Raw genomic sequence first — 21,513 nt, forward strand, 5'->3', positions numbered from 1 at the left:
TATTGCAGCCATGTTGGCTCCTGTTAACAACATCCATTTAATAACATTCTATTGAGCATCAACAACATGAGCATCAGGATCCATTTAGCCTTGTCCTGTTGGAGCCTGTGATACCTGGTCCTGTTGGAGCCTGTGATACCTGTTGGAGCCTGTGATGTCTGGTCCTGTTGGAGCCTGTGATACCTGGTCCTGTTGGAGCCTGTGATCCTGTTGGAGCCTGTGATGTCTGGTCCTGTTGGAGCCTGTGATCTCTGGTCCTGTTGGAGCCTGTGATATCTGGTCCTGTTGGAGCCTGTGATCCTGTTGGAGCCTGTGATACCTGGTCCTGTTGGAGCCTGTGATACCTGTTGGAGCCTGTGATGTCTGGTCCTGTTGGAGCCTGTGATCCTGTTGGAGCCTGTGATCTCTGGTCCTGTTGGAGCCTGTGATACCTGTTGGAGCCTGTGATGTCTGTTGGAGCCTGTGATCTCTGGTCCTGTTGGAGCCTGTGATCCTGTTGGAGACTGTGATCTCTGGTCCTGTTGGAGCCTGTGATCCTGTTGGAGACTGTGATCTCTGGTCCTGTTGGAGCCTGTGATACCTAGTCCTGTTGGAGCCTGTGATCTCTGATCCTGTTGGAGCCTGTGATCTCTGGTCCTGTTGGAGCCTGTGATACCTGGTCCTGTTGGAGCCTGTGATCCTGTTGGAGCCTGTGATCTCTGGTCCTGTTGGAGCCTGTGATACCTGTTGGAGCCTGTGATACCTAGTCCTGTTGGAGCCTGTGATGTCTGGTCCTGTTGGAGCCTGTGATCTCTGGTCCTGTTGGAGCCTGTGATCCTGTTGGAGCCTGTGATCTCTGGTCCTGTTGGAGCCTGTGATCTCTGGTCCTGTTGGAGCCTGTGATACCTAGTCCTGTTGGAGACTGTGATCTCTGGTCCTGTTGGAGCCTGTGATCTCTGGTCCTGTTGGAGCCTGTGATACCTAGTCCTGTTGGAGACTGTGATCTCTGGTCCTGTTGGAGCCTGTGATACCTAGTCCTGTTGGAGACTGTGATCTCTGGTCCTGTTGGAGCCTGTGATACCTAGTCCTGTCGGAGCCTGTTATCCTGTTGGAGCCTGTGATCTCTGGTCCTGTTGCAGACTGTGATCTCTGGTCCTGTTGGAGCCTGTGATCTCTGGTCCTGTTGGAGCCTGTGATACCTAGTCCTGTTGGAGCCTGTGATCTCTGGTCCTGTTGGAGCCTGTGATGTCTGGTCCTGTTGGAGCCTGTGATACCTATTCCTGTTGGAGCCTGTGATACCTAGTCCTGTTGGAGCCTGTGATACCTAGTCCTGTTGGAGCCTGTGATACCTAGTCCTGTTGGAGCCTGTGATCTCTGGTCCTGTTGGAGCCTGTGATCTCTGGTCCTGTTGGAGCCTGTGATGTCTGGTCCTGTTGGAGCCTGTGATACCTGGTCCTGTTGGAGCCTGAGATCTCTGATCCTGTTGGAGCCTGTGATACCTAGTCCTGTTGGAGCCTGTGATGTCTGATCCTGTTGGAGCCTGTGATGTCTGATCCTGTTGGAGCCTGTGATCCTGTTGGAGCCTGTGATACCTGGTCCTGTTGGAGCCTGTGATCTCTGGTCCTGTTGGAGCCTGTGATACCTGGTCCTGTTGGAGCCTGTGATCTCTGGTCCTGTTGGAGCCTGTGATCTCTAGTCCTGTTGGAGCCTGTGATCTCTGGTCCTGTTGGAGCCTGTGATCTCTGGTCCTGTTGGAGCCTGTGATCTCTAGTCCTGTTGGAGCCTGTGATACCTGGTCCTGTTGGAGCCTGTGATACCTAGTCCTGTTGGAGCCTGTAATACCTAGTCCTGTTGGAGCCTGTGATACCTAGTCCTGTTGGAGCCTGTGATACCTAGTCCTGTTGGAGCCTGTGATACCTCGTCCTTTTGTAGACAGTGCATTCAGCATTCAGACCCCTTGACTTTTTCCATATTTTGTTACATTACAGCCTCATTATAAAATGGATTTACACACAACACCTCATAATAACAAAGCGTAGAATGTATGCACACATGACTGTAAGTCGCTTTGGATAAAAGCGTCTGCTAAATGGCATATATTATTATTATATTAAAGCAAAAACAGGTTTTTAGAAATTTGAGCAAATTCATTTAAAAAAAATCAAAAACGGAAATATCACATTTACATAAGTATTCAGACCCTTTACTCAGTACTTTGTTGAAGCACCTTTGGCAGCGATTACAGCCTCCAGTCTTCTTGGGTATGACGCTACAAGCTTGGCACATCTGTATTTGGGGAGTTTCTCCCATTCTTCTCTCCAGATCCTCTCACTAGTCCATGTTGTAGTCAGATTAATCCTGCCAGTCCTTTCACTAGTCCATGTTGTGGTCAGATTAATCCTGCCAGTCCTCTCACTAGTCCATGTTGTAGCCAGATTAATCCTGCCAGTCCTCTCACTAGTCCATGTTGTGGTCAGATTAATCCTGCCAGTCCTCTCACTAGTCCATGTTGTGGTCAGATTAATCCTGCCAGTCCTCTCACTAGTCCATGTTGTGGTCAGATTAATTGTCCTCTCACTAGTCCATGTTGTAGTTAATCCTGCCAGTCCTCTCACTAGTCCATGTTGTGGTCAGATTAATCCTGCCAGTCCTCTCACTAGTCCATGTTGTGGTCAGATTAATCCTGCCAGTCCTCTCACTAGTCCATGTTGTGGTCAGATTAATCCTGCCAGTCCTCTCACTAGTCCATGTTGTAGTCAGATTAATCCAGTCCTCTCACTAGTCCAGTCCTCTCCTCTCACTAGTCCATGTTGTGGTCAGATTAATCCTGCCAGTCCTCTCACTAGTCCATGTTGTGGCCAGATTAATCCTGCCAGTCCTCTCACTAGTCCATGTTGTGGTCAGATTAATCCTGCCAGTCCTCTCACTAGTCCATGTTGTAGTCAGATTAATCCTGCCAGTCCTCTCACTAGTCCATGTTGTAGTCAGATTAATCCTGCCAGTCCTCTCACTAGTCCATGTTGTGGTCAGATTAATCCTGCCAGTCCTCTCACTAGTCCATGTTGTAGTCAGATTAATCCTGCCAGTCCTCTCACTAGTCCATGTTGTAGTCAGATTAATCCTGCCAGTCCTCTCACTAGTCCATGTTGTGGATTAATCCTGCCAGATTAATACTGCCAGTCCTCTCACTAGTCCATGTTGTGGTCAGATTAATCCTGCCAGTCCTCTCACTAGTCCATGTTGTGGTCAGATTAATCCTGCCAGTCCTCTCACTAGTCCATGTTGTGGCCAGATTAATCCTGCCAGTCCTCTCACTAGTCCATGTTGTCCTCTCAGTTGTAGTCAGATTAATCCTGCCAGTCCTCTCACTAGTCCATGTTGTAGTCAGATTAATCCTGCCAGTCCTCTCACTAGTCCATGTTGTGGCCAGATTAATCCTGCCAGTCCTCTCACTAGTCCATGTTGTGGCCAGATTAATCCTGCCAGTCCTCTCACTAGTCCATGTTGTGGTCAGATTAATCCTGCCAGTCCATGTTGTGGTCAGATGAAACAATAGTCTCTGGATGTGTTTTAATTCATGTTGTAACGTTGTTCGTCTGTTGTATGAAGAGAGTCAGACCGAAATGCAGCGTGTAGGTTACTCATGACTTTAATGAAGATATATCGCGGTACATGAAATAACTGAAGAAGAAAACAACAAACGGAACGTGAACTAATTACAGCCTATCTGGTGACTAACACAGAGACAGGTACAATCACCCACAAAATACAACGCGCACTCAGGCTACCTAAATACGGTTCCCAATCCGAGACAACGAGAATCACCTGACTCCAATTGGGAATCGCCTCAGGCAGCCAAGCCTAACTAGACACACCCCTAATCATACACAATCCCAATTAATACAAACCCCAATACGAAACACAACATATAAACCCATGTCACACCCTGGCCTACCCAAACATATAACAAAAACACAAGATACAATGACCAAGGCGTGACACATGTCAATTTACCAATATTTCTGAAATTGTATATATCACGTTTTGGAATGAAGTTCTTCCCTTCTACTATTTTTATATTTTCAATTTTACCCCCTTTTTCTCCCGATTTCAATTGTTAATAGCTACTATCTTGTCTCATCGCTACAACTCCCGTACGGGCTCGGGAGTGACGAAGGCTGGAAAGTCATGCGTCCTCCGATACACAACCCAACCAAGCCGCACTGCTTCTTAACACAGCGCGTATCCAACCCGGAGTCACTGGTGCGCGATGAGACAAGGATTTCCTACCGGCCAACCCTCCCTAACCCGGACGACGCTTGGCCACCAGTGCGTCGCCCCACGGACCTCCCAGCCGCGGCCGGTTACGACAGAGCCTGGGCGCAAACCCAGAGTCTCTGGTGGCACAGCTGGTGATGCAGTACAGCGCCACCCGGGAGGCCCTTCCCTTCTACTATGAGACAGGCCCTGGACATTTCTGAAAAAAACTGGGAATTCTGGGAAAGTTTCTGTGTTGTTCCCAAATCAGGATTGTGGACATAAAATAGACAAATCAAATCAAATTTTATTTGTCACCACCAGTCCTCCGAATATCCTCCGTGACGTAGGAGTAGTCTCCCCCTGACTTGGGAATGGTGACGCCCAGTTCAGCGTAACACATGGACCCCAGGGCGCAGATACCCCCTCCGCACACCCATACGATGAGGGACAGACCCACCGAACCAGCGTGCTCCAAAACACCCTTAGGAGAGATGAATATCCCCGAACCAATGATGTTACCTGGTTAACAAGAGAGACAGACAGATACATTAGTATCAAGTGTAGTAGTTTCCTGTGGTCTTCAACAACCTCCCAGTCCTGTCCCCTTGTTGTAAGGGAGGAGAATTACATTCATATCAACTCTAGACGAACAGGTGTCTGCATAGAGCCTGGCTACTAACATGTGTCTGAATAGAGCCTTGCTACTAACATGTGTCTGTATAGAGCCTTGCTACTAACATGTGTCTGTATAGAGCCTTGCTACTGGTGTCTGTATAGAGCCTTGCTACTAACAGGTGTCTGCATAGAGCCTTGCTACTAACATGTGTCTGTATTTGCTACTAACAGGTGTCTGTATAGAGCCTTGCTACTAACAGGTGTCTGTTTTGCTACTTGTCTGTATAGAGCCTTGCTACTCTTTTTTCAAATGTCTTTCTATTGTTGTTTTATTTCTTTACTTACCTACACACACACACACACACACACACACACACACACACACACACACACACACACACACACACACACACACACACACACACACACACACACACACACACACACACACACACACACACACACACACACACACACACACACACACACACACACACACACACACACACACACACACACACACACACACACACACAGCCTGTAAGTAAGCATATACATTTAAGTCATTTAGCAGACGCTCTTATCCAGAGCGACTTACAAATTGGTGCATTCACCTTATGACATCCAGTGGAACAGTCACTTTACAATAGTGCATCTAAATCTTAAAAGGGGGGGGGGGTGAGAAGGATTACTTATCCTATCCTAGGTATTCACTGTGAGGTCCACACCTGTTGTATTCGGCGCATGTGACAAATAAACTTAGATTTGATTTAATAGTTGGTCTTCAACAACCTCCCAGTCTTGTCCACTTGTTTTTTTTTTATAGTTGTGGGGTTGTTTATCATAACAAAAATCTGTTTTCTGTTCTAAACAACCCCCCCTAGTCTTCACACAGCTGTTTCAGATCTTGGTTACAACCACAGTGACCTGAAATGACCATGGAGCTCTGGTGGTTTCCCATGTCCTAGTCTCTGGTGGTTTCCCATGTCCTAGTCTCTGGTGGTTTCCCATGTCCTAGTCTCCTAGTCTCTGGTGCTGTTCCCCATGTCCTAGTCTCTGGTGGTTTCCCATGTCCTAGTCTCCTAGTCTCTGGTGCTGTTTCCCATGTCCTAGTCTCTGGTGTTGTTTCCCATGTCCTAGTCTCTGGTGGTTTCCCATGTCCTAGTCTCTGGTGGTTTCCCATGTCCTAGTCTCTGGTGGTTTCCCATGTCCTAGTCTCTGGTGGTTTCCCATGTCCTAGTCTCCTAGTCTCTGGTGCTGTTTCCCATGTCCTAGTCTCCTAGTCTCTGGTGGTTTCCCATGTCCTAGTCTCCTAGTCTCTGGTGCTGTTTCCCATGTCCTAGTCTCTGGTGCTGTTTCCCATGTCCTAGTCTCTGGTGCTGTTTCCCATGTCCTAGTCTCTGGTGCTGTTTCCCATGTCCTAGTCTCCTAGTCTCTGGTGGTTTCCCATGTCCTAGTCTCTGGTGCTGTTTCCCATGTCCTAGTCTCTGGTGCTGTTTCCCATGTCCTAGTCTCTGGTGCTGTTTCCCATGTCCTAGTCTCTGGTGCTGTTTCCCATGTCCTAGTCTCTGGTGGTTTCCCATGTCCTAGTCTCTGGTGGTTTCCCATGTCCTAGTCTCTGGTGGTTTCCCATGTCCTAGTCTCTGGTGGTTTCCCATGTCCTAGTCTCCTAGTCTCTGGTGCTGTTTCCCATGTCCTAGTCTCTGGTGCTGTTTCCCATGTCCTAGTCTCTGGTGCTGTTTCCCATGTCCTAGTCTCCTAGTCTCTGGTGGTTTCCCATGTCCTAGTCTCTGGTGCTGTTTCCCATGTCCTAGTCTCTGGTGCTGTTTCCCATGTCCTAGTCTCTGGTGCTGTTTTCACATGTCCTAGTCTCCTAGTCTCTGGTGCTGTTTCCCATGTCCTAGTCTCTGGTGCTGTTTCCCATGTCCTAGTCTCCTAGTCTCTGGTGCTGTTTCCCATGTCCTAGTCTCTGGTGCTGTTTCCCATGTCCTAGTCTCTGGTGGTTTCCCATGTCCTAGTCTCCTAGTCTCTGGTGCTGTTTCCTATGTCCTAGTCTCCTAGTCTCTGGTGCTGTTTCCCATGTCCTAGTCTCCTAGTCTCTGGTGCTGTTTCCCATGTCCTAGTCTCTGGTGCTGTTTCCCATGTCCTAGTCTCTGGTGCTGTTTCCCATGTCCTAGTCTCTGGTGCTGTTTCCCATGTCCTAGTCTCTGGTGCTGTTTCCCATGTCCTAGTCTCCTAGTCTCTGGTGCTGTTTCCTATGTCCTAGTCTCCTAGTCTCTGGTGCTTTTCCCATGTCCTAGTCTCTGGTGGTTTCCCATGTCCTAGTCTCTGGTGGTTTCCCATGTCCTAGTCTCCTAGTCTCTGGTGCTGTTTCCCATGTCCTAGTCTCCTAGTCTCTGGTGCTGTTTCCCATGTCCTAGTCTCTGGTGCTGTTTCCCATGTCCTAGTCTCCTAGTCTCTGGTGCTGTTTCCCATGTCCTAGTCTCTGGTGCTGTTTCCCATGTCCTAGTCTCTGGTGCTGTTTCCCATGTCCTAGTCCCTGGTGCTGTTTCCCATGTCCTAGTCTCTGGTGCTGTTTCCCATGTCCTAGTCTCTGGTGCTGTTTCCCATGTCCTAGTCTCTGGTGGTTTCCCATGTCCTAGTCTCCTAGTCTCTGGTGCTGTTTCCCATGTCCTAGTCTCTGGTGCTGTTTCCCATGTCCTAGTCTCTGGTGCTGTTTCCCATGTCCTAGTCTCCTAGTCTCTGGTGCTGTTTCCCATGTCCTAGTCTCTGGTGCTGTTTCCCATGTCCTAGTCTCTGGTGCTGTTTCACATGTCCTAGTCTCCTAGTCTCTGGTGCTGTTTCCCCTAGTCTCCTAGTCTCTGGTGCTGTTTCCCATGTCCTAGTCTCCTAGTCTCTGGTGCTGTTTCCATGTCCTAGTCTCCTAGTCTCTGGTGCTGTTTCCCATGTCCTAGTCTCCTCTCTGGTGCTGTTTCCCATGTCCTAGTCTCTGGTGCTGTTTCCCATGTCCTAGTCTCTGGTGCTGTTTCCCATGTCCTAGTCTCTGGTGCTGTTTCCCATGTCCTAGTCTCTGGTGGTTTCCCATGTCCTAGTCTCCTAGTCTCTGGTGCTGTTTCCTATGTCCTAGTCTCCTAGTCTCTGGTGCTGTTTCCCATGTCCTAGTCTCTGGTGCTGTTTCCCATGTCCTAGTCTCCTGTTTCCCAGTCTCTGGTGCTGTTTCCCATGTCCTAGTCTCCTAGTCTCTGGTGGTTTCCCATGTCCTAGTCTCTGGTGGTTTCCCATGTCCTAGTCTCCTAGCCTCTGGTGCTGTTTCCCATGTCCTAGTCTCCTAGTCTCTGGTGGTTTCCCATGTCCTAGTCTCCTAGTCTCTGTGCTGTTTCTGGTGTCCTAGTCTCCTAGTCTCTGGTGCTGTTTCCCATGTCCTAGTCTCCTAGTCTCTGGTGCTGTTTCCCATGTCCTAGTCTCTGGTGCTGTTTCCCATGTCCTAGTCTCTGGTGCTGTTTCCCATGTCCTAGTCCCTGGTGTTGTTTCCCATGTCCTAGTCTCTGGTGCTGTTTCCCATGTCCTAGTCTCTAGTGCTGTTTCCCATGTCCTAGTCTCTGGTGGTTTCCCATGTCCTAGTCTCCTAGTCTCTGGTGCTGTTTCCCATGTCCTAGTCTCTGGTGCTGTTTCCCATGTCCTAGTCTCTGGTGCTGTTTCCCATGTCCTAGTCTGGTGCTGTTTCTAGTCTCTGGTGCTGTTTCCCATGTCCTAGTCTCTGGTGCTGTTTCCCATGTCCTAGTCTCTGGTGCTGTTTCCCATGTCCTAGTCTCCTAGTCTCTGGTGCTGTTTCCCATGTCCTAGTCTCCTAGTCTCTGGTGCTGTTTCCCATGTCCTAGTCTCTGGTGCTGTTTCCCATGTCCTAGTCTCCTAGTCTCTGGTGCTGTTTCCCATGTCCTAGTCTCCTAGTCTCTGGTGCTGTTTCCCATGTCCTAGTCTCTGGTGCTGTTTCCCATGTCCTAGTCTCCTAGTCTCTGGTGCTGTTTCCCATGTCCTAGTCTCCTAGTCTCTGGTGCTGTTTCCCATGTCCTAGTCTCTGGTGCTGTTTCCCATGTCCTAGTCTCTGGTGCTGTTTCCCATGTCCTAGTCTCCTAGTCTCTGGTGCTGTTTCCCATGTCCTAGTCTCCTAGTCTCTGGTGCTGTTTCCCATGTCCTAGTCTCTGGTGCTGTTTCCCATGTCCTAGTCTCTGGTCTACAGTGAACTGGACTGTTGCTACACTGTGTAACCCTGGACTAACACTGAGGTCTGTTACTACACTGTGTAACCCTGACTAACACTGAGGTCTGTTACTACACTGTGTAACCCTGACTAACACTGAGGTCTGTTACTACACTGTGTAACCCTGACTAACACTGAGGTCTGTTACTACACTGTGTAACCCTGACTAACACTGAGGTCTGTTACTACACTGTGTAACCCTGACTAACACTGAGGTCTGTTACTACACTACGTAACCCTGACTAACACTGAGGTCTGTTACTACACTGTGTAACCCTGACTAACACTGAGGTCTGTTACTACACTGTGTAACAGACTAACACTGAGTCCTGTGACACTGCGTCGTGACTAACACTGAGCGCCTATTCAACCTCAGGAGGCTGAAGAAATTCGGCTTGTCACCAAAAGCACTGAGGTCTTCTACAGATGCACAACCGAGAGCATCCTGGCGGGCTGTTACCGCCTGTGTAACTGCCCGCCCTCAACCGTACTGAGGGTAGTGAGGACTGCACACAGTGTCACCCTGGGCAAACTACTGAGGTCCAGGACACCTACACCACCCGTTGTTACAGGAAGGCCATAAAGATCATCAAGGACATCAACCACCCGAACCACTGCCTGTTCACCCCGCTATCATCAGAAGGCTGAGGTCAGTACATGTGCATCAAAGCTGGGACCGAGAGACTAAAACAGCTTCTATCTCAAGGCACTGACTGTAACCCACCACTAACACTGAGTGGCTGTTAACTACACTGTGTAACCCTGACCCAACACTGAGCCATTTTAATAACTGGGAACACTGAGGTCTGTTACTACACTGTGAACCCTGACTAACACTGATTATTACACAGTGGGAACCCTGATAACACTGAGGTAAATATATCACTAGCCACTTTAAACAATGTCTGTTACTAACTGTTAACCCTGACATTATTCATCTCATATGCATATGTATATACTGTACTCTACATCATCGACTGCATCCTTATGTAACATATGTATCACTAGCCACTTTAACTATGCCACTTTGTTTACTTTGTCTACACACTCATCTCATATGTATATACTGTACTCGATACCATCTACTGTATGCTGCTCTGTACCATCACTCATTCATATATCCTTATGTACATGTTCCTTATCCCCTTACACTGTGTATAAGACAGAAGTTTTGGAATTGTTAGTTAGATTACTTGTTGGTTATCACTGCATTGTCGGAACTAGAAGCACAAGCATTTCGCTACACTCGCATTAACATCTGCTAACCATGTGTATGTGACAAATACAATTTGATTTGATTTGATTTGACTAACACTGAGATCTACTACTACACTGTGTAACCCTGACTAACACTGAGGTCTGTCTGTGTAACCCTGACTAACACTGAGGTCTGTTGCTACACTGTGTAACCCTGACTAACACTGAGGTCTGTTACTACACTGTGTAACCCTGACTAACACTGAGGTCTGTTGCTACACTGTGTAACCCTGACTAACACTGAGGTCTGTTAGTACACTACGTAACCCTGACTAACACTGAGGTCTGTTACTACACTGTGTAACCCTGACTAACACTGAGGTCTGCTACTACACTGTGTATCCCTGGACTAACACTGAGGTCTGTTACTACACTACCTAACCCTGACTAACACTGAGGTCTGTTACTACACTGTGTAACCCTGGACTAACACTGAGGTCTGTTACTACACTGTGTAACCCTGGACTAACACTGAGGTCTGCTACTACACTGTGTATCCCTGGACTAACACTGAGGTCTGCTACTACACTACGTAACCCTGACTAACACTGAGGTCTGTTACTGCCACACTACTGTCATTGACACTGACTAACACTGAGGTCTGTAACTGGGTAACCCTGGCTAACACTGTAGGTCTGTTACTACACTACGTAACCCTGGCTAACACTGAGGTCTGTTACTTACACTACATAACCCATCTCATATGCAGGTATGTTACTATACTGTGTATCCCTGGACTAACACTCGAGGTCTGCATCCTATGTAACACTGACTAACACTGAGGTCTGTTACTACACTGTGTAACCCTGGACTAACACTGAGGTCTGTTACTATACTACGTAACCCTGACTAACACTGAGGTCTGCTACTATCACTCATTCATAACCCTGACTAACACTGAGGTCTGCTACCCCACACTGTGTAACCCTGACTAACACTGAGGTCTGTTACTACACTACATAACCCTGACTAACACTGAGGTCTATTACTACACTGTGTAACCCTGACTAACACTGAGATCTGTTACTACACTGTGTAACCCTGACTAACACTGAGATCTGTTACTACACTACGTAACCCTGGACTAACACTGAGGTCTGTTACTACACTACGTAACCCTGACTAACACTGAGGTCTGTTACTACACTGTGTAACCCTGACTAACACTGAGGTCTGTTACTACACTGTGTAACCCTGACTAACACTGAGGTCTGTTACTACACTGTGTAACCCTGACTAACACTGAGGTCTGCTACTACACTGTGTATCCCTGGACTAACACTGAGGTCTGTTACTACACTGTGTATCCCTGGACTAACACTGAGGTCTGTTACTACACTGTGTAACCCTGACTAACACTGAGGTCTGTTACTACACTGTGTAACCCTGACTAACACTGAGGTCTGTTACTACACTGTGTAACCCTGACTAACACTGAGGCCTGTTACTACACTACGGAACCCTGACTAACACTGAGGTCTGCTACTACACTGTGTAACCCTGACTAACACTGAGGTCTGCTACTACACTGTGTAACCCTGACTAACACTGAGGTCTGTTACTACACTGTGTAACCCTGACTAACACTGAGGTCTGTTACTACACTACGTAACCCTGACTAACACTGAGGTCTGTTACTACACTACGTAACCCTGACTAACACTGAGGTCTGCTACTACACTGTGTATCCCTGGACTAACACTGAGGTCTGTTACTACACTGTGTAACCCTGACTAACACTGAGGTCTGTTACTACACTGTGTAACCCTGACTAACACTGAGGTCTGTTACTACACTGTGTAACCCTGACTAACACTGAGGCCTGTTACTACACTACGGAACCCTGACTAACACTGAGGTCTGCTACTACACTGTGTAACCCTGACTAACACTGAGGTCTGCTACTACACTGTGTAACCCTGACTAACACTGAGGTCTGTTACTACACTACGTAACCCTGGCTAACACTGAGGTCTGTTACTACACTACGTAACCCTGACTAACACTGAGGTTTGTTACTACACTACGTAACCCTGGCTAACACTGAGGTCTGTTACTACACTGTGTCACCCTGGACTAACACTGAGGTCTGCTACTACACAGTGTAACCCTGGCTCTGTGTCTGAGGCTGGCTGAGGTACCCATCCCTTCCACGTCCACAACATCATCATGTGATCCAACAACAGCTGTCAAAGCAAAGACCCCGGCAAGACATCCAATGTGTCCCAAATGGCACCCTATTCACTATAGGTGCTCAGGTCAAACGTAGTGCACTACATAGGCGCCCATAGTGTTCAGGTCTAATGTAGTGGACTACATAGGGGCCCATAGTGCTCAGGTCAAACGTAGTGCACTACATAGGGGCCCATAGTGTTCAGGTCTAATGTAGTGCACTACATAGGGGCCCATAGTGTTCAGGTCTAATGTAGTGCACTACATAGGGGCCCATGGTGTTCAGGTCTAATGTAGTGCACTACATAGGGGCCCATAGTGTTCAGGTCTAATGTAGTGCACTACATAGGGGCCCATAGTGTTCAGGTCTAATGTAGTGCACTACATAGGGGCCCATAGTGTTCAGGTCTAATGTAGTGCACTACATAGGGGCCCATAGTGTTCAGGTCTAATGTAGTGCACTACATAGGGGCCCATAGTGTTCAGGTCTAATGTAGTGCACTACATAGGGGCCCATAGTGTTCAGGTCTAATGTAGTGCACTACATAGGGGCCCATAGTGTTCAGGTCTAATGTAGTGCACTACATAGGGGCCCATAGTGTTCAGGTCTAATGTAGTGCACTACATAGGGGCCCATAGTGTTCAGGTCTAATGTAGTGCACTACATAGGGGCCCATAGTGTTCAGGTCTAATGTAGTGCACTACATAGGGGCCCATAGTGTTCAGGTCTAATGTAGTGCACTACATAGGGGCCCATAGTGTTCAGGTCTAATGTAGTGCACTACATAGGGGCCCATAGTGTTCAGGTCAAACGTAGTGCACTACATAGGGGCCCATAGTGTTCAGGTCTAATGTAGTGCACTACATAGGGGCCCATAGTGTTCAGGTCTAATGTAGTGCACTACATAGGGGCCCATAGTGTTCAGGTCTAATGTAGTGCACTACATAGGGAACAGGGTACCATTTGTGACACAGCCATCACCGGCCATTTCAGAGGGAAGTTTTAAAGACCAGAACAAGAGAAGAAGAAAGTAGATAATGGGGGGGTCTAATTGGTAGTCTTCCCACTGTAAACAGTTTGTCTGATGTGAGACAGCGAGGGCTCTGAGCTCCAACGAGGCCCAGCGAATCACGCCATCCGTCACAGCGCCTCTCTGGAAACAAACAGCTCTGGAAATGTAATGATGCTCCAGTGAAATAACTCTGAACAGTAGATTTCCTCCTGTCACTTCTGATCTGGAGAGAGTACGGTGAGGAGAGGGGAGGAGAGGAACGGGGAGGAGAGGGGAGGAGAGGAACGGGGAGGAGAGGGGAGGAGAGGAACGGGGAGGAGAGGAGAGGGAGGAGGGGAGGGGAGGAACGGGGAGGAGAGGGAGGAGAACGGGGAGGAGAGGAGAGGGAGGAGAGGAGAGGGGGGAGGAACGGGGAGGAGAGGGGAGGAGGGGAGGAGAGGGGAGGAGAGGGGGAGGAGAGGGGGAGGAGAGGGGAGGAGAGGAGGAGGGAGGGAGGAGAGGAAGGGGGAGGAGAGGGAGTAGGGGAGGAACGGGGAGGAGAGGGGAGGAAGGGGGAGGAGAGGGAGGAACGGGGAGGGGAGGAGGGGAGAGGGAGAGGGAGGGAGGGAGGAAGGGAGGAGAGTTAGAGGGGAGGAAGGGAGTAGAGGAGAGGAGATTTAGAGGAGAGGGAGGAACGGAGGAGAGGGAGTAGAGGGGAGGGGGGGAGACGGGGAGATGAGGGGAGGAGGGGGGAGAGGGGGAGAGGGCTGAGGAGGGAGGAGAAGGGAGGGAGGAGGAGGGAGGGAGAGGGGGAGGAGAAGGGAGGAACGGGGAGGATGTTACATAACGCTCTTGTGTTTTGTTTTTGTGTGTCATCACAAATTGTTGCATCGGATAGAGATTTAATGGGGAGCCTGGCTCAGATCTGATGTCTATAGTACTGATGGCTGGGGAGCCTGGCTCAGATCTGATGTCTATGGCTAGATCTGATGGCTGGGGAGCCTGGCTCAGATCTGATGTCTATAGTACTGATGGCTGGCTCAGATCTGATGTCTATAGTACTGATGGCTGGGGAGCCTGGCTCAGATCTGATGTCTATAGTACTGATGGCTGGGGAGCCTGGCTCAGATCTGATGTCTATAGTACTGATGGCTGGGGAGCCTGGCTCAGATCTGATGTCTATAGTACTGATGGCTGGGAGTCCTGGCTCAGATCTGATGTCTATAGTACTGATGGCTGGCCTGGCTCAGATCTGATGTCTATAGTACAGAGATCTGATGTCTATAGTACTGATCCTGGCTCAGATCTGATGTCTATAGTACTGATCCTGGCTGGCTCAGATCTGATGTCTATAGTACTGATCCTGGCTCAGATCTGATGTCTATAGTACTGATCCTGGCTCAGATCTGATGTCTATAGTACTGATCCTGGCTCAGATCTGATGTCTATAGTACTGATCCTGGCTCAGATCTGATGTCTATAGTACTGATCCTGGCTCAGATCTGATGTCTATAGTACTGATCCTGGCTCAGATCTGATGTCTATAGTACTGATCCTGGCTCAGATCTGATGTCTATAGTACTGATCCTGGCTCAGATCTGATGTCTATAGTACTGATCCTGGCTCAGATCTGATGTCTATAGTACTGATCCTGGCTCAGATCTGATGTCTATAGTACTGATCCTGGCTCAGATCTGATGTACTATAGTACTGATCCTGGCTCAGATCTGATGTCTATAGTACTGATCCTGGGCTCAGATCTGATGTCTATAGTACTGATGGCTCAGGAGCCCTGGCTCAGATCTGATGTCTATAGTACTGATCCTGGCTCAGATCTGATGTCTATAGTACTGATCCTGGCTCAGTGGGACAGTTGAGGAAGGGGATTGAAAACCAGGAAGAGGAGAATGGTTGTTGCGGTCCAATCATCATCCTCCTTGTGTCTGAAGCTGTGTTGAGGACTTCAGATGAGAAGGAGGTGAATGAGTGATGCTAGCTGAGCCTTGGTAGAGGTGGGATCTAAGCCTATAGATTCACATCACAGCCTGACAGGGTTAAACTACATTCTGTAATCATAGCTTCCTGTTCAAGCACAAGGCATGCTACACCACTTCCTGCCTCTGACTTCGAAGATGAGGCCCTTCAATCAGAGAAGGGAAAGGTTGACCTGTGTATCTGCTACGGAGATGGAGAGAGAGAGAGAGGAGACTGACATGACACTGCTCTCCTGCATTCTGCCTCTGCAGTTGCATTAGAAGAGGTTTTCAGTAGAGAAGAGGTTCTTAGGTCCGATCTGTTTACAGAACGGACAGAGAGAGTAGTGACCTTTACAGTCTGCCTTCTGAAACCAGCATCACAAAGATGACTTCATTTTGTTCTATAGAGTGGAGCAGTGGTCTAAGGAGTCACTACAGACCCTGGTTCGATTCCGGGAGCCTGGGCTGTATGGTGCTACTGTGCTTGATTAGGAGCACTGAGACACTGACCTGATTATGCATGGTGCCTACTGTATTAGGAGCACTAGGAACACTGAGACACTGTCCTTAATGCATGGTGCTACTGTATTAGGAGCACTAGGAGCACTGGGACACTGTCCTTAATGCATGGTGCTACTGTATTAGGAGCACTAGGAGCACTGAGACACTGTCCTTAATGCATGGTGCTACTGTATTAGGAGCACTAGGAGCACTGGGACACTGTCCTTAATGCATGGTGCTACTGTATTAGGAGCACTAGGAGCACTGTCCTTAATGCATGGTGCTACTGTATTAGGAGCACTGGGACACTGTCCTTAATGCATGGTGCTACTGTATTAGGAGCACTAGGAACACTGAGACACTGTCCTTAATGCATGGTGCTACTGTATTAGGAGCACTAGAACACACTGTCCTTAATGCATGGTGCTACTGTATTAGGAGCACTAGGAGCACTGAGACACTGTCCTTAATGCATGGTGCTACTGTATTAGGAGCACTGGGACACTGTCCTTAATGTATGGTGCTACTGTATTAGGGAGCACTGAGACACTGACCTTAATGCATGGTGCTACTGTACCAGTAGGAGCACTAGGAGCACTGGTCCTTACACTGTATTAGGAGCACTGAGACACTAATGCATGGTGCTACTGTATTAGGAGCACTAGGAGACACACTGTCCTTAATGCATGGTGCTACTGTATTAGGAGCACTAGGGAGCACTGGCATGGTGCTACTGTATTAGGAGCACTGAGACACTGTCCTTAATGCATGGTGCTACTGTATTAGGAGCACTAGGAGCACTGGAGACACTGTCCTTAATGCACTGTATTAGGTGCTACTGTATTAGAGCAGGAGCACTGGGACACTGTCCTTAATGTATGGTGCTACTGTATTAGGAGCATAAGGAGCACTGTCCTTAATGCATGGTGCTACTGTATTAGGAGCACTACACTGGATAGCACTGAGACACTGGGTTCACTCCTTAATGCATGGTGCTACTGTATTAGGAGCACTAGGAGCTGTCCTTAATGCATGGTGCTATGTATTAGGAGCACTGAGACACTGTCCTTAATGCATGGTGCTACTGTATTAGGAGGTGACTGAGACACTGTGCATGGTGTGACTGTATTAGGAGCACTGGAGCACTGGGACTGTCCTTAATGCATGGTGCTACTGTATTAGGAGCACTGAGACACTGTCCTTAATGCATGGTGCTACTGTATTAGGAGCACTGAGACACTACCCATAATGCACTTGACCTTGTCCAAAAGATATCCTTCCCAGATAATGTAAAGATATAATAAAAATAAAACCGCTCCCAATGTTGGGTTAGTAAATACCCTCCAGCCAGTAAACACCAGCCATGTGATTAGCTGAGGTAAAGTGATGGAACAGGGGCCAGGATTATATAGTTGACCAGAACGTGGCATAAATCCACTACTCAGAAATAGGGTTCAACATACCACTTTAGTGGGGGGGGTGATATCAGTAGTATCTTGGCAAGGGGGGTGATCTGTAGTGGGGGAGAGGTGATCAAAATCTGTAGTGAACTGTGTGGGGGGGGTGATCAAGCTCTGTAGTCTGAATTAAAGGATGATCTGGGAGGATCTGGTGTTCTGGAGTGATGTTCTGTAGTGGGGGAGGGTGATCTGTGATGATCTGTAGTGTGGGGGGGTGATCTGTAGTGGGGGGAGAGGTGATCTGTAGTGTGGGGGGGGGTGATCTGTAGTGGGGGAGGTGATCTGTAGTGGGGGGGTGATCTGTAGTGGGGGGAGAGGTGATCTGTAGTGGGGAGGTGATCTGTGGGGGTGTGTGGGTAGTGTGGGGGAGGGTGATCTGTAGTGGGGGGAGAGGTGATCTGTAGTGGGGGTGATCTGTAGTGGGGGAGAGGTGATCTGTAGTGGGGGGTGATTTGTAGTGGGGGGATCTGTAGTGGGGGGTGGGTGATCTGTAGTGGGGGGAGAGGTGATCTGTAGTGGGGGTGATTTGTAGTGGGGGGGATCTGTAGTGGGGGTGGATCTGGGGGGTGGGGTGATCTGTAGTGGGGGAAGAGGTGATCTGTAGTGTGGGGGGGGTGATCTGTAGTGGGGGTGATCTGTAGTGGGGGGGTGATCTGTAGTGGGGGAAGAGGTGATCTGTAGTGGGGGGTGATCTGTAGTGGGGGGAAGAGGTGATCTGTAGTGTGGGGGGTGATCTGTAGTGGGGAGAGTGATCTGTAGTGGGGGGTAATCTGTAGTGGGGGGAGAGTGATCTGTAGTGGGGGGGTGATCTGTAGTGGGGGGATCTGTAGTGGGGGAGAGGTGGGTGGGGGGTGATCTGTAGTGGGGAGAGGTGATCTGTAGTGGGGGGTGATTTGTAGTGGGGGGAGGTGGGGTGATCTGTAGTGGGGGAGGTGATCTGTAGTGGGGGTGATGATCTGTAGTGGGTGGGGGGTGATCTGTAGTGGGGGAGAGGTGGTCTGTAGTGGGGGTGATCTGTAGTGGGGGGAGAGGTGATCTGTAGTGGGGGGGGGGTGATCTGTAGTGGGAGGGAGAGGGTTCTGTTAGTGTGGGAGGGATCTGGGGGGGTTCTGTTGAGTGTGGGAGGAGAGGGGTTCTGTAGTGGGGGTAATCTGGGAGGGATCTGGGGGGTTCTGTATCTGTGTGGGAGGGAGGGGGTTCTGTTAGTGTGGGAGGGAGGGGGAAAGAGGGTGATCTGTAGTGTGGGAGGGGGAGGTTCTGTAGTGTGGGAGGGGGGTGATCTGGGGGGTTCTGTTAGTGTGGGAGGGAGGGAGGTTCTGTTCTGTTAGTGTGGGAGGGGGGGGGGTTCTGTAGTGTGGGAGGAGGGGGTTCTGTTAGTGTGGGACGGAGAGGGGGTTCTGTTAGTATGGGAGGGAGGGTGGGTTCTGTTAGTATGGGAGGGAGGGGGTTCTGTTAGTATGGGAGGGAGGGTGGAGTTCAGTTAGTATGGGAGGGGAGGGTGGTTCAGTTAGTATGGGATCTAGGGTGGGTTCAGTTAGTATGGGAGGGGAGGGGGTTCAGTTAGTATGGGAGGGAGGGTGGGTTCAGTTAGTATGGGAGGGAGGGGTGGGTTCTGTTAGTATGGGAGGGAGGGTGGGTTCAGTTAGTATGGGAGGGAGGGGTGGGTTCAGTTAGTATGGGAGGGAGGGTGGGTTCAGTTAGTATGGGAGGGAGGGTGGGTTCAGTTAGTATGGGAGGAGGGGGTTCTGTTAGTATGGGAGGGAGGGTGGGTTCAATTAGTATGGGAGGGAGGGTGGGTTCAGTTAGTATGGGAGGGAGGGTGGGTTCTGTTAGTATGGGAGGGAGGGTGGGTTCGGACAGTTAGTATGGGAGGGAGGGTGGGTTCAGTTAGTATGGGAGGGAGGGTGGGTTCTGTTAGTATGGGAGGGAGGGTGGGTTCAGTTAGTATGGGAGGGAGGGTGGGTTCAGTTAGTATGGGAGGAGGGTGGGTTCTGTTAGTATGGGAGGGAGGGTGGGTTCAGTTGAGTATGGGAGGGAGGGTGGGTTCAGTTAGTATGGGAGGGAGGGGGGTTCTGTTAGTATGGGAGGGAGGGTGGGTTCAGTTAGTGTGGGAGGGAGGGTGGTTCAGTTAGTATGGGAGGGAGGGTGGGTTCAGTTAGTATGGGAGGGAGGGTGGGTTCAGTTAGTGTGGGAGGGAGGGTGGGTTCAGTTAGTGTGGGAGGGAGGGTGGGTTCAGTTAGTATAGTCTAAGATAATAAATAAGGAATACAGCATGTACAGTGCCAGGAAGTGTTCATATCCCTTATTCCACATGTCGTTGTGTTCCGTCCTGAATTCACAATGGGTTTTAACTGCTCTTCTCACCCATCTACACACCCCATCATGTCAAAGTGGAAACATGATTTTAGATATTTTTGTTAAATTATTGAAATTGAAATACAGAAATATCTAAATGTACACAAGTAAACACCCCACTTTGCTAGGACACTCCAAATTAAGCTCAGGTGCATCCAATTGCCTTTGATCGTCATGGAGACGGCACTACAACTTGATTGGTGTCCACCTGTGGCATATTAAACTGATTGGACATGATTTAGAAAGAAACACACATGTCTATATCAGGTCCCACAGTTGACAGGGCATGTCAGAGCAGAGACTATACCGTGAAGTCCAAGGAACTGTCTGTAGATCTCTGAGATAGAACTGTGATGGGGAATATATCTGGGGAAGGGTAGGAAACCATAACTAGAGGGCACAGCGGACTCCATTATTGGGAAATTAAAAAACATGTAACTAGAGGCTGGCCGATCGACCAAACTGAACAAGAAGGGTCTTGGTCAGGGAGGTGGCCAACAACCCAATGACCACTCTGACAGAACTACGGAGTTCCTTGTCTGAGATGGGAGAACCTGCCAGAAGGACAACAGTCTCTACAGCACTTCACAAATCTGGGCTTTATGGGAGAGTGGCCAGACGGAAGCCACTATTGACAAAAAAAGGCACATGACAGAACGCCTAGAGTTTTGTAAACAAAAGGCACATGACAGAACACCTGGAGTTTTGTATACAAAAGGCACATGACAGAACGCCTAGAGTTTTGTAAACAAAAGGCACATGACAGAACGCCTAGAGTTTTGTAAACAAAAGGCACATGACAGAACGCCTAGAGTTTTGTAAAAAAGGCACATGACAGAACGCCTAGAGTTTTGTAAAAAAGGCACATGACAGAACGCCTAGAGTTTTGTAAAAAAAGGTACATGACAGAACGCCTAGAGTTTTGTAAAAAAGGCAACGTGACAGACTCTGAGATCATAAAGGAAAAAGATCCTGTGGTCTGACGAGACAAATATGTTACTCTTTGGCCTGAATGCAAACCTCTACGTCTGTAGAAAACCAGGCACAGCTCATCACCCATCTAACAACATCCCTTACTGTGAAGCATGGTGGTGGCAGCGTCATGCTATGGGTGATGCTTTTCAGTGGCAGCGACTGGGAGACTAGTAAGGGGTAGAGGGGAACATTGACTGGAGCAGACAAATCCTTGATGAGAACCTGCTTCAGAGAGCAATGGCCTGAGTCTGGGAGGGGGGCGAAGACTTACGAACCTGCTTCAGAGAGCAAACGGCCTGAGACTGAGGGGGGCGAAGACTTACGAACCTGCTTCAGAGAGCAAACGGCCTGAGACTGGGGGTGAAGACTTACGAACCTGCTTCAGAGAGCAAACGGCCTGAGACTGAGGGCGAAGACTTACGAACCTGCTTCAGAGAGCAAACGGCCTGAGACTGGGGGGGTGAAGACTTACGAACCTGCTTCAGAGAGCAAACGGCCTGAGACTGAGGGGGCGAAGACTTACGAACCTGCTTCAGAGAGCAAACGGCCTGAGACTGAGAGGGGCGAAGACTTACGAACCTGCTTCAGAGAGCAAACGGCCTGAGACTGAGGGGGCGAAGACTTACGAACCTGCTTCAGAGTGCAAACGGCCTGAGACTAGGGGGAGACTTACGAACCTGCTTCAGAGTGCAAACAGCCTGAGACTGAGAGGG

The 21,513-nt window shown here is 49.1% G+C and overlaps 1 pseudogene; it reads right to left on the minus strand.

The window, feature by feature from the left end:
- The window catches only part of LOC124035380, an 84,192-nt pseudogene that overhangs the window by 60,474 nt on the left and 2,205 nt on the right, over positions 1–21,513 (minus strand).

The sequence above is a fragment of the Oncorhynchus gorbuscha genome, linkage group LG05 (genome assembly GCF_021184085.1).
Source record: "Oncorhynchus gorbuscha isolate QuinsamMale2020 ecotype Even-year linkage group LG05, OgorEven_v1.0, whole genome shotgun sequence".
In the NCBI taxonomy this organism is placed as follows: Eukaryota; Metazoa; Chordata; class Actinopteri; order Salmoniformes; family Salmonidae; genus Oncorhynchus; species Oncorhynchus gorbuscha.